Here is an 11874-nt window from a genome sequence, read left to right on the forward strand (position 1 = left end):
GAATACAGTTGCTGGGGAGAAAGCATGGGAGGGGGCTGGCGCCATACCCCCCCATGGCTTGTGGGCTTTCCAGAGGCATGTTATTGGCCCCTGAGGGAATAGGAGGCTGGGCTAGGTAAGCCTTTGATCAGATGCCACAGAGCTCCTATCACATTGCTAGCTATAGCAAATATTAAGAATGCAGTTCAAAAATCCTCTCATTCTCTCTCTCTCTTTTTTTAAGTAAATGGCATTGTGCCTATAGTATCTGTACCTGATGCATAGCCCCGTATAATTGCTTAATTGGTCTCTGTGTCTTTGCCAGGGAGTTGGCCATAAATATGAGTGTTTCTGAGAATTAGCTGTGTGTGGTCGCTCACTCACTTTCTCTTCCTGCTAAACTTCCACTGGAACAATGTACACGTGAAAGCCAGAGGCTGTCCCTTTAAACCAGTGGTTCCCAAATTGGGTGATACTGCCCCATGGGGGGGGCAAAAGTATTACTTAGGGGGTTGCTAAGAGGCAAGGGGGGTGCTGGATATATAATTTTTTGCTGGATGTGTAACAGTTTTGTTGAATCTAGTTTAATTTAGTTCAACGAAACTGGTGATCCAGTGATTCCAGCCTTTCAAATCTGATAGTCATTGTTTGAATTGGATTTGGAATAAATGTGCAATTAGTTGTTGCTGTTTTGAGTTTTATTGTGTTATTATCCTCCTCAGTGGGTCGTGCAAACCCTATACCCTTTTTATAACGTAATGGGATGAGTTTATGGAACTTAGAGGGACCACTTAATTTGGGGACCACTGCTTTAAACTCACTGATCGGTTTAACCAAGCTGTGGTTTTAATGCAGAGTAGCATGCCATAATTTGAGCCACACACAAAAAAAGTAAAATAATGCAAGCTGACTTTTTTCGGTTTTCTTAAGCAATAACTGTTAACCCTTATTTTTATTTATTTTAATAAGAGCTTGGCCTCAGGCCTGACCCTCGTACATACCAGAATGCAGGGAGAGTAATTCATAGGATCGTAGTCAGTTGAGTCCGTCTGGCCTGTATCTTACTATGTGTACGCATGTAAGGATTAAAGGAGTTAAGCCACTTATCTGAAAATACACGTACTGAAGCCAGAAGTCCTATCTACAGATTGTAAGGATGGTAGTCAGAGAGAGAGGGGGAGAGAGAGAGAGAGGAATGAGTTCTGTTTCCATCTTGAGAATCGTGTCGCTCTGAGTTGTTGACCCTGAGTCTGTGACTGCTGACGTCTGGCTAGAGCTTCCTGTTCAGGTAAGGATGCTGAGCGGGGCCATTTCTGTGGCTTATAAGATACGATTCGGCATTAGCAGAGCTGGCTCTCTCCCATCTGAACAGAACTGGATCTGATGTGGGGAAGATTCTTGTTGCAGGTGTGGCATCTGCTCTGGTTTCGTTTTGCCACGGCCAGCTGCTGTAACAAAACCCACCATTTGCCTTAAACCTTACAAAATGATTTGGGTCCCGAATCAGATCTCAGCTTCATTTCATTAAAAGCAAACCAATTCTGGCTTTTATCATCCAGATCCAAAGGTTTCGCAGCAATGAAACTAGTTAGGGTTTGGCAGTTGGTCTGTTTAGACCAGGGGTAGTCAACCTTTTTATACCTTGTTGTTGTTGTTTAGTCGTTTAGTCGTGTCCTTCGTGACCCCCTGGACCAGAGCACACCAGGCACTCCTGTCTTCCACTGCCTCCTGCAGTTTGGTCAAACTCATGTCCGTAGCTTCAAGAACACTGTCCCACCATCTCGTCCTCTGCCGTCCCCTTCTCCTTGTGCCCTCCTTCTTTCCCAACATCAGGGTCTTTTCCAGGGAGTCTTCTCTTCTCATGAGGTGGCCAAAGTATTGGAGCCTCAGCTTCAGGATCTGTCCTTCCAGTGAGCACTCAGGGCTGATTTCCTTCAGAATGGAGAGGTTTGTTCTTCTTGCAGTCCATGGGACTCTCAAGAGTCTCCTCCAGCACCATAGTTCAAAAGCATCAATTTTTTATACCTACCGTCCACTAATTCATCTTTCTTGGTGGTGAAATTTCCTTACTGCCCACAAGTGCTCAATGGAAGGAGAATTCAGCTTGTGCCATAGAACCTCCTACCGCCCACCTAGAATCCTGAAATGCCCACTAGTGGGTGTTAGGGACCAGGTTGACAACTCCTAGTTTAGATCAAAGCAGAGACTGCTGTAACACTGGTGTTAACATATGGACTTCCACTTTCCTTGATGACCCTGGAAGCTGGAGCATTTAACTAAACAACCTTGACCCTCTCTTTGTTGTCGTCATTTGCTTATTAATGTACATTATCATATACATGGTTGTCCATATCCTTCTTGGGTCCAGGTCTAGAGCTCACGTGCTTGCAGTGCTGTTTCGTGTGCTTCCAAGATTATGAGATGCAATCAGGGACCTGCGGCTCAGCTGAACAATGATCAGTCGTCCTTTTTGAGGTTTGCAAATTGCCCTGATTCTGTGGCCAAGAGACAGAGGGAGGAGAATGCAGAACGTCTCAGGTTCAGTCCTCGTTGGCATCTCTAGGCAGGGCTAGGGAAAGACTCCTTGGGGAGCCAATGTCAGTCAAAGTAGACTAGTAGCGGAAAACCTGCTTGCTGGCTTTTTTGTGTGGGTGGGTGTCAAAATAGCTGAAGGTTATGCAACTGGGGGGACGCGGGTGGTGCTGTGGGTTAAACCACAGAGCCTAGGACTTGCTGATCAGAAGGTCAGCGGTTCGAATCCCCGCGACAGGGTGAGCTCCTGCTGCTTGGTCCCTTCTCCTGCCAACCTAGCAGTTCGAAAGCACGAAGTGCAAGTAGATAAATAGGTACCGCTCTGGCGGGAAGGTAAACGGTGTTTCCGTGCGCTGCTCTGGTTCGCCAGAAGCGGCTTAGTCCTGCTGGCCACATGACCCGGAAGCTGTACGCCAGCTCCCTCAGCCAATAAAGCGAGATGAGCGCCGCAACCCCAGAGTCATCCACGACTGGACCTAATGCTCAGGGGTCCCTTTACCTTTATGTAACTGGGATGGTAGCCTATAATGCAAAGATCAGAGCTGCATCTGTTCTTCCACCCACTTCTTGTCTGTGGCTACAGCCACAGCTGGCATGAGCTCTCCAGTGTCCCTCAGGCAGAGATTAAATTCCCCACCTGCTGTGTATTGAGCTAGGTGGACCCATCAGTCTCGCTGACAGCCACTGTGGTGTAGTGGTTAGAGGGTTGGGCTAGGACCTGCGTAGCCAGGGTTCAAATCCCCACTCAGCCATGAATCCCCCTTGCATAGCTGTCAGCCGTCCCTTATTTGGTGGGAAAGTCCCTTATCCCAGCGCTGTGTCCCACTGCTGTCCCTTGTTGATGATATCCCTTAAATTTCCCGGGTTTCAAATGAAGCAGCTCCTCTCCCTCCCTCCTTGCCGGCCAGGGAGGAGGGAGGCTCCAACTGTGTTGCTTGGCTGTGTTGTTCACCCAATAAGGAGTCTAAGAACAACTGGGGGGTGGAGCTTGCATGCCTTGTGCCGATCAAATCGGCCGCGTTGCCTGGGGACTCGCCTTTGCTCAGCGCTTCCCAGCGGAGAGGTGACGGTGGTTTTCCTTGCTGCATCCCCTTTGCCGGGTTGCGGCACTGTGGGAACCACCGCTTGAGGCTTCGTTTGGTTGCTGGCTGGGCTTTCTACCTTTGGCTTGGAGGGGCTCAGAAGCTGAACATACCTGTGCTGGGAAAATCCCTTATTTTGGCTGCTGATTCCTTATTTTCGAGGCTGCTGGTCCCTTATTTTCAAATCTGTAAGTTGACAGCTATGCCCCCTGGGTGACCTCGGTCCAGTTACTTACTCTCGGCCCAATCTACCTCACAGGGTTGTGGGGATTAAACAGGGAGGAGGAGAATGACATTTGCCACCTTGTTGAGCTCCTTGAAGGAAAGGTGGGGTATAAATGTAAAAATAAGACGAAGAAAGCCGTTTCCTATGGACGTATGCTCACAGGGAGCCTTGGGCATGGAAAGGGGCTTCTGCTTCCGCTTTGAGGAGTCATTTCCAAATATATATATTCTCTGAGAAGAGGTGAGGGCCCACCCCTCTACCTCACTCAGTCTTGCTCCAATAAGAGTTGAAGCGGCTTTTGATTGTCACAAGGGCCAGCCAATCAGCCCTGTGTACTAAGCAGGGCCGAAGTGATTTTCATGACAGGCCAACAATTCGGCGCTGCAAATTAAAGCTTCTTCTGCAAATGGAGTGAGTTGGCTTCCACAATGGGTTTTTTTCATTGTGGCGGGAATTAGGGCAGTGCTACTTGCATGTCTTTTATGCAAGGTTCTTATGCCCAAAGCAGAGGGCAGAATTCATTTGGTCTTTGTAGAGCGATTGGTTCAGCAGGAGGTTTCTGCTGGAGGAGAAAAGTTAATTTTTTTGAAAATCACTTCCAGGGGGTTGGAGAAAGGATGGTGCAGACACTGGAATCAGTTCTCATTTAAAGGACAAAGCAACCTAATTTGAAATTACCAAATTGATACACAAGCTGAAACGCAACAAATCCTTTGGGATTGACACTTCTCTGAATTTTGCCATTTCCAGCCAATATCGTGTACAAAACACAAGAGTGTGCATAAAAATGCGTGTATGTCGAAAGACATGCAAAACAGCATTATATTATGAAAAAATGCAAATGTCATATAAAAATGTGTATATTGGGGAAAATTTGCATTAGAATGCTGGAGAGAGTCCCCATCCCGATTCCCCCCCCCCCCCCGACTGATGTGGAAAGTTGAAGAAGAGAACTGAATATTGGAAAAATGAGAAACCAAAATTGGCTGGTTTTCTTATCCCCATCTGCAGTGCTTTTCTACTAGGAAAAAAAATCGGTGCTGGTACTCACCATGAAATTATTACAGTAAGTGCTACACTTTTAATTTGTGCTTTTCTTCTAGGGAAAAAAGAAGAAGAGGTGTTGGTACTGCGTACTTTTGAGTACTCCCAGAAAAAAAGCACTGCCTTTCGGGGGAGGGAGGAGGCTGGGGTCTGCAGGTGGAGGGGGGAATTGGCAAAAACTGCCCCCCCCTTTATCATGAGACACCTCCTGCCTTGATCAACAACACTAGGAGGACCACTTAAGAGATAGCCCAGAGTTTCTGGATTTCACACAAGCATCCAATTTTTATTTTTATTTATTTTATTTTTTTGTAGTTCTGCCTGATTCTCTAGACATAGCAGTTTGGACATTTTCTCGTAAATGTTTAATGAAGTAAGGAGTATAAAAGAAGCAACTAAGAGGTAGAAATGAAATTCTTAACCTCTATCATGAGAGACAGAGGAGGGTGAAAAGTGGAAAGTTCCCATCTTTCCTTTCCTTTCCTAACCAACCTGTGCCTTTTAACAATAGGACGAGTGTACAGAATGGGATCAGTATTGACCATCGAATCAAAACGTGCATCAGCCAGTGAAAATGTTGTACAATGTCGTGAAAATTGTGTTTCTCTGTGTGGTTTGCTTGTTTTTTTCAAAAACATCAGTTTTGTGTAATGTTTACAACTGTTTGCTGAAGCGTTTCACTAGGAAAGCGGGATGCACAAGGGGTGTGTTGTGTGTCCTTTTTGCAGAAACTGGACCTTAAATTGAGCCCCAAGTAGGGTTTTTTTGTGCCCTCCGTCGACTCTTTTAGTGTAGGTTTTGTCTTTTTGTTTTGACGGTTTTATTTAAAGGATCTGTACAAATTTTCCTGTAGCCAAAACACAATTTCATATTTAAAAGCTGGTTTCTAGAGCCCCAGCATAGTTAATGATGTCAAACGTTGACGTTCTTCCCTCCCCCCATTGAAATGTATATCAGAAAAGCACTGAAGAATTGTATCATTTTAAATGCTACTTAAAAGTACAGTTTGTTAATGCAACTTGAAACACAGGGAATCAGTGGCGTAGCGTGGGGGGTGCCAGGGGTGCCGGCCGCACCGGGCGCAACATTTGGGGGGGGCGCGTTTGGCCGGCCCTCCTCGAGGAAGCAGGAACCCCACTGTCCTCGGACCTCCTCCAAAGGCTGGCGGTGGGGCGGAGACACCTCCTCCCGCCGCCAGGCTTCGGATGGCTGTCCTGAAGACTTGTGGTGGGAGCAGTGGCATAGCGTGGGGGGTGCAGGGGGGCCTGCTGCACCTGGCGCAGCATGGGGGGGCGCGGAAGAGACTCGAATGCTAAAATCCACGGGTTAGGGGGCGCAAATTACTTGCCTTGCCCCGGGTTAGGGGGCGCAAATTACTTGCCTTGCCCCGGGTGCTGAGAACCCACGCTACGCCACTGCAGGGAATAGCCATTTTTTAGCTGGAGAGATAGTCCTGAGAAATGTGGCATTTCAAGTGGGGGCGCGGGGAACTGGTGGAAAAGATTCTTTTTTTAAAAAAACCCTTCATCACACTTGTAAAAAGATGAACATAATCAGTTGCCTGGTACAGTCTTCTTGCTGCGGAAACATCAGCCTGAATGCAGAGGTTGCTTTCCAGACAGGCTTCTTCAGTCAAGAGGAAAGGGAATCTTTGCATCTAACCAATTTCTCTTGTGAAAGTCCCCATGAAAGACCAGAGGGTCAGAAAAATGTGGGATCTGCCAGCAGAGGGGATGGGGAGGCAGGAAACACCAGCCCTTTAGCCTGCTTGTTTCCTATTTCCTCCCAAATATCCAAAGGCCATTCAGAGTCACACAAAGCAGCAATGACTGCATCAGCCATTCGCAAGTGGCGTTGAAATATACTCAGAGTCGAGAGTGAATTTTGTGCTCTTTATTCAGCTCATAGTGGTGAGGAGGGAATGAAAGTTTCCCCAAAGTATCTGCTTTATATACATTATTTACACAATGGGCTGCACGTGATTGGTTAATTCCAGAATTCTCCTGTAGGCCAATCAGGTTGTGGATTCACTTCCATCTGGAGCTGGATTGGGTGGTTCCTGCAGACCAATCATACTGCTGCATTGTTCTAGGACCAGTCAGACTGCTGCATTCTGAATCCTATTGTTCCAGGACCAATCAGACTGCTGCCTTTTGGATCCTATTGTTCCAGGACCAACCAGACTGATGCTTTTTGGATCCTATTCAACTCAGTACATAACAGGCGTGCAGCGAGAAACCAGCTGTGAGAAGCCTTAGTAAACAAAACACTGCTTTTGGGACCAAACCAAGGGGTGAATGGGGCTTCTTTGCAGATCATGTCTCTGAAGGCATTGCCACCTTGTATTTTCCACAGCAGGAGCAATTCAGAGCATTCAGCAATGACAAGAGATGCGGCACAAGTAGCTCTCCGTCAGAGGAGGCTCCCTGTTGTACCTCTGCCCCGACGCCCAGGATCTTTGGCCAAGTGCCAAGACCCCAGCAGCACCCTCCAGTTGTGCCTACTCTGTGCCTCCTTTTCCAGCACCCCCAACGAAGACCCAGGTGGCATGGATCTCTCCTGGTATAGCTGTCCTTTTACATTTCCTGCAGTGCACTGGAGCAAAGGGGCATAGCTCTGTGTTGGAGCATCTAAGTTGCTTGCAGGAGGCCCCTATAACACCTGAAGGCAGGATTTGGAATACCCCCTCTCCGCCCTCTGAACCCCTGGAGACACGCTGCCAAACAGTGCAGACAACACTGAGCTGGATCCGCTGCTGGTCTGATTTGGTAGCAGGCAGCTTTCTCTATTCCTCCGGTGTTACATCCAAGTCATTGCAGGAAATTCAGATGGCACACGTTTCTCCTGGGAAGAGCAGAAGTGTAGGAGAGAAGCAGTGGGAGGCTGAGGTTCTGACAGCCCCTTCAAAGCTAGAATCAAGTCTTAATGAATTACACAGAAATACAGGTGAGCGTGTGCTTCCGAGACCGTGGGTAATTCTTGAATGAAACCTTTCCAGGTATAAAAATGCAGCACGCCTCTCGTTTTAACAACTACGGTATGTCTACAGCTGTCAGAAATTTGGGGAACACTCTTCTAAGTTTAACGGCTCTGCTTTGAGACATGAGCTGTCTCCGCCGAGGTGTGTGGTGTTTTCAGTTGGCTTTGCCAGACCTTGACATTGACAGCTCATCCTGCTGATGGCTTGTTTAGACATACAAGTTGTTGCCTGATTCTAGTTAACTTGTTTTATGGCACGGGTTAATCACGTTCTGCCTAAAGGCAGCACCTTAGTCTAAAACGCTAATAATAGGCAAGTACACTGAGAAATATGGAGGTGTGGTTTGGCCCTCATGGTTTGGTTGCGACAAGGCACCCTCAGAGATTCATAGTGCAAAGCTGCGCATAATTACAATGGCTGCATTTGACCATCTCAATAGACTATCACTTCAAGAACAATCCTACCCTCCCTCCATGCTGGTGAAGCTACAAGGAGGATGGATATTAATGATGGATTGTTTAAACAAGCCAGCTTCATAAAGGATGGTTTGAAGTTGGCTTGTTTGAAACAAACCATAGTTAAGATTGGATCGCACGGCAAGCTGTGGTTAATTAGAAGTGAGAGCTGAACACTTCTGAGCTCCTCCTTGTGGTCACACTTGGAGGAAGATGAAAAGGGAGTGCATGAAGGCTAGACTTTTCTCCATAAACCATGGTTTATTGTGATGTGGTTTGTTGTAACATACAAATGCAATCATTCATTGACCGAATCCAAAACAGACAAGAAGGATATATTATTGTAAAGTTGCCCTTGGGAAAATAAATATCAGTACTTACACTAGTGCTGAGAAATTACAAACAAGTACATTTACAGTTTGTAAATTAAATTGTGCATAATAGCTTCCCAATTTCCTTTTTCTTTTTTTAAAAAAAATACTGGTTCAAGTTCAAGTTTGATTCTAAATATGTATATAAATATATAAAAAATATAAAAATATAATTTTTATGTGTAACTAAAAGCTGTATTTTCCATTACTGTGGTTCCTTGTATTTTTGTCCAGGTGCCTCCTTTTTTTAGACTATTACCTTCCCACTCACCCTACACCCCCTGGCTGTATTTGACTTGTGGAATAAAAATGCTTCCAATGATTTGAAATGTGAAATTTTCTGATTTGCCAACACTGTATTATTATAATAAAGCGATACATGCTGTCAGTAGGGGTTGCTTTCATTTCTGCAAAACCTTGCATGCTGAGTTAAGTGAGGAGGAGTGGATGGGATGGGGCAAAATGGCAATGGAGCATTTATGGAAGCCTCCGTGGGAGGTGGGCCATGACTGTCTTGCACTCTTTATAGAGGCACTGGCTTCCCAGTTCACCCCTCGCAGAGCTACAGTTCCCATTACCCTTAATAAACTACAGTTCCCAGGATTCTTTGGGAAAATCTGTGTGCTTTAAATGTGCAGTGTGTACACAGCCAGAAACTAAGGAATCTGACAATCGCCTCTTTAAAGATTAACATCGTTTCCCCCCAAGAATCCTGGGAACTTTAGTTCTGTGAGGACAAAAACCCTTAAGCCTGTGCAATGAGGAACTGATATTCAGAACATGTACATGCCAGGTAAGGACTCCAGCTCTGTTATAGGGAACATGCAAATCAAAATGCTGGCATCCAGCAGAGCCCACCAGTGCTGATACCTGCCTTGGGCTCTTCTCACTGAGTAGCTGGTTTTATGAGCCCCCATTTTAATTTCATCAAGAACTCTCTGTTAATATTAGTCAGGCACTCCCAAGCATTGCTTTTCTCTGCAAGGAGGAAAAAACAAAACAGGGTCTTCATGCCTTTTCTTTTCCCCCAGCAGATAGGAAAGCAGCCCCATCTGAGGCCACTGCTCAGATCCATGCAAGTCCATGTGGCTGCATTTGTTTTTGTTTTAATAAAGCCTTTAATATCATCTAACACGGTCACTAGCGTTTAAAACAAATCTTAAAAGAATAGCACACATTGAGGTAGGTTTCCACCAAACGTTCCAGGCAGCTGAGGATTTGACTTTTAAATAACTTACCCTGATTAGTATTTAAAGTCAATTTTTAAAGCATTTTGTTTTCTTAGCATGAAATAGATTTTGAATCTTTTTAAAAGATGCCTACTCAGAGTAATTTCTTAGAACAACGGCACTGAAAATGCAAAAGGGCAATAGGTTTGAATTAGTATCGATTCTGTTATTACTTCTAATCCATTTGAGACAGTAGCAAAACCAGTTCTTTGTTTCTGCTACAGTTACTCTGAATGAAATGGCCATAAACGTTGCAAGTGCGGGAAAGTTTTCTTGAATGCCATTATCGTCAGTAACTGGCGTTTAGGAGACCAAATTGTGCAGTTGAAAAAAAGAAAAAGGGAGATGAGAAGAAGTTTTCTTATCATTCTGCATTTTATTCCATTGGGTGCTGATATTCCCTTGGCAGCCCTTTGTGATATTCCTTAGTAACGCGCGCAGGCACACACACCTGAGCCACTGAGAGAGAACACTTTCGCATTCTCAGCAGTCCTCAGCTCCCTGAGCGCCTCTGACATTTCAGCCTCTAAAAGTAAGATCAGCTTTAGTGGTAAATTTAGATGTACATGATAACTATTGTTCTGCTTTCTTTGGACCACACCAGCAAGGCCGGAAGGCGAGTCTTGCCATCTGGGCAGCCCAGGACCTCCAACACACTGCCCAGGCTTGTGCCTCAGGGAGGTCACTTAGGTACTGTTACAGTGGTTTAACTTCACCCCCGGAGGTGCCCAGATGGATGCCAACAAGAAGATTACTATATTTTAAATGTGCTTTTAAGGTTCTTTCAGCAGCTTTATGAGATTTTATACCTCGTTCTTTTTAATGAGGTGTTTATCTTCCTGGGTCTTTGGTTGTGTACACACCACACATTTAAAGCACACGGCTTCCCCTTAAGAATCCTGGGGACTGTAATTTCTTAAGGGTGCTGAGAACTGTAGCTCTGTGAGGGGTAAGCTACAGTTCCAAGGATCCTTTGGGGGAAGCTGTGTGTTTAAAAATATATGGTGTGCATGCAAAGTAGACAAACTTGATGAGTGTGATCTTTAGACTCCAAGCAGGGGAGTTGTTAGGGGGTGGAGCAGGCAGCCAGAGCCTCAGACTTTCTGAACTAAGCTCCATAACCCTACCCTTTTAAAAAAGCCCTTTTTAAAAAAACAAAACCATACAGGTGACAGGGCACACTGCAAAATACTTATGAGGTCCTAGCCATTCACCATATAAATCAACAGGTGCAAATTTTATGCATGTTTGTGTCACATGAAGGTGTGCCTCATGTCCTTTTAAGCACCTAGCAACACTCCAGACTCCAGCCAAGCTCCCTGATTTGTTGCGACGTGTTTCTTAAGAATTGCATTATATTTCAATGGGTCCTCTCCCCCATTTGGTTTGTTGAAAACCACCCTGTGGCTTGGGCAAAGGATGGAACTGTATATAAATCATCTGAATCAAATAAGTAAATATCCACTGAAAATGTGTGCTTTTTCAAAACTGAGGCCATGTAGCCCCTCTGCGAGGCTCCATTGCATTTCCTTAAATAATACCACCTAAGGCTGTCCCTATTTAGAACCTATCTGCTGGGCTTTTATTTGTAGCTGCCTCTTGGCTAAAATAGGTAAGCACTGTTTTATATTGCAGAGAGCTGCCTTTTAGAATGCATTAGGCAAATAGGGCAGTGATCAGTCACTGTCTAGCCTCCATAGCTTTGGAAGAGGATGTGCTCCGTCAGGGATAACCAACGTGATGCCCTTCAGATATTACTGGGCACCAACACCCATCAACTCTGGCAGCTGGCCATGCTGATGTCCAGGGACATCTGGAGGGCGCCGTGTTGGCTATCCCTGTCCGACATGAAACCCCTGATCTGAGGCCTCAACAGAAGAACAGCAAGTTCTCTATCTGCTGAGTATGGCCCTTGTGATTTGAGCTGTTAGGCTCGCAGGAAATCCTAAATAAGCCACCCAGACTGAAAAGCGTAA

At 45.6% G+C, this 11874-nt stretch overlaps 1 protein-coding gene and 1 long non-coding RNA gene across 3 annotated transcripts in view; both read left to right on the top strand.

Moving 5' to 3' along the window:
* The window catches only part of LHFPL7 (LHFPL tetraspan subfamily member 7), an 80284-nt gene extending 76061 nt beyond the window's left edge, over positions 1-4223 (top strand). Inside the window, exon 4 of the transcript XR_014520086.1 lies at positions 116-4223. The gene's annotated coding sequence lies outside the window, so the exon portion shown is untranslated. The remainder of the gene's footprint in view (positions 1-115) is intronic.
* On the top strand, positions 4224-9057 carry LOC310695534. Of its 2 annotated transcripts, XR_014520133.1 has the most exons (3): positions 4224-4263; positions 4335-5900; positions 6292-9057. It is a non-coding gene; the product is annotated as an uncharacterized lncRNA (long non-coding RNA). The 2 variants fall into 2 exon arrangements; XR_014520134.1 differs by having other exon boundaries at positions 4230-5900.
* The last annotated feature ends 2817 nt before the right edge of the window (positions 9058-11874 follow it).

This window comes from Podarcis liolepis, assembly GCF_965112155.1.
Source record: "Podarcis liolepis genome assembly, chromosome: 16".
Taxonomy (NCBI): Eukaryota; Metazoa; Chordata; class Lepidosauria; order Squamata; family Lacertidae; genus Podarcis; species Podarcis liolepis.